Here is a 1,054-nt window from a genome sequence, read left to right as displayed (position 1 = left end):
TTATTGGGTGGATTTTCATCCATGTGGGCAACGTTACTTTATAAGATGTGTTCCCTACCTTTTTCAGCACTTCCACTGGTCCCTCGTACTTTCTTACGAGGCGTTGGTCTTTGAGTCCTCATAACCGAATCTATCCTGATCATAACTTAATGAGAACCTGATCTCCGACACGAAACTCCAGATGGTAGTGCTTCTTGTCTGCCCACTTCTTCATCCGCTTCGAGGCGTTCTCTAAAGAGGCTCGAGCGATGTCTGTCTTCTGCTTCCATTCCCTGGTAAAGTTGTGAGCTTGAGGGTTCTTCCCCGCATAGGGGTGATCAACAAGGTGTGGCAGAACTGGTTGCCTTCCGCAGACAATTTCAAAAGGGCTCTTTCCAGTTGACAAGCTTGTCTGAGCTTTAAAACAGAACTGGGCGGCAACCAACAACTGAGCCCAATTTATTTGCCTTGCAGTAACAAAATGGCGCAAGTATTCTTCGAGCATACAGTTGAACTGCTCAGTCTGACCGTCCGTCTAGAATGGTAACTTGAGGACACATTCAGGCTTGTCCCTAAGAAAGTGAATAATTCTGTCCAAACGGTGCCAATGAACCGTCCATCTCGATCACTCACAATGCTTGTTGGTACACCCCACAACTTCACAATATGTCCAAAGAATAATTGAGCTGTCAACTCCGCCGAACACTGCTTCGTAGTGGGAACGAAAGTGGCATATTTCAAGAATCGATCTATGATGACCAATATAATCTCATAGTCGCTTACTTTTGGGAGATGGGTGATGAAGTCTATAGAAACACTCTCCCACGGTCTCGTTGGCACTGGTAGAGGTTCGAGAAGCCCAGCAACCTTTGTCTTCTTGACTTTGTCCTGTTGACAGACGAGACATGTCTTCGTGTATTGCATGACGTCGTCTCTCATACGGGGCCAAAAGTATCCCTTCTTCAGCAAGTGTATGTCCTCTGCCATCTGGGGTGGCCGACCCATAGAGTGTCGTGACACTCGTGTAGCAACTTCTTCCTCAGGTCTCCTCCCCTAGGGACATACAACCGTCTCC

At 47.2% G+C, this 1,054-nt stretch overlaps 1 pseudogene; it reads right to left on the bottom strand.

The window, feature by feature from the left end:
• Positions 1 to 918, bottom strand: part of LOC116403338 — a 10,499-nt pseudogene extending 9,581 nt beyond the window's left edge.
• Between the last annotated feature and the right edge of the window lie 136 nt (positions 919 to 1,054).

The sequence above is a fragment of the Cucumis sativus genome, chromosome 4 (genome assembly GCF_000004075.3).
Source record: "Cucumis sativus cultivar 9930 chromosome 4, Cucumber_9930_V3, whole genome shotgun sequence".
NCBI lineage: Eukaryota > Viridiplantae > Streptophyta > Magnoliopsida > Cucurbitales > Cucurbitaceae > Cucumis > Cucumis sativus.
This window is presented reverse-complemented; position numbering and strand designations above follow the sequence as displayed.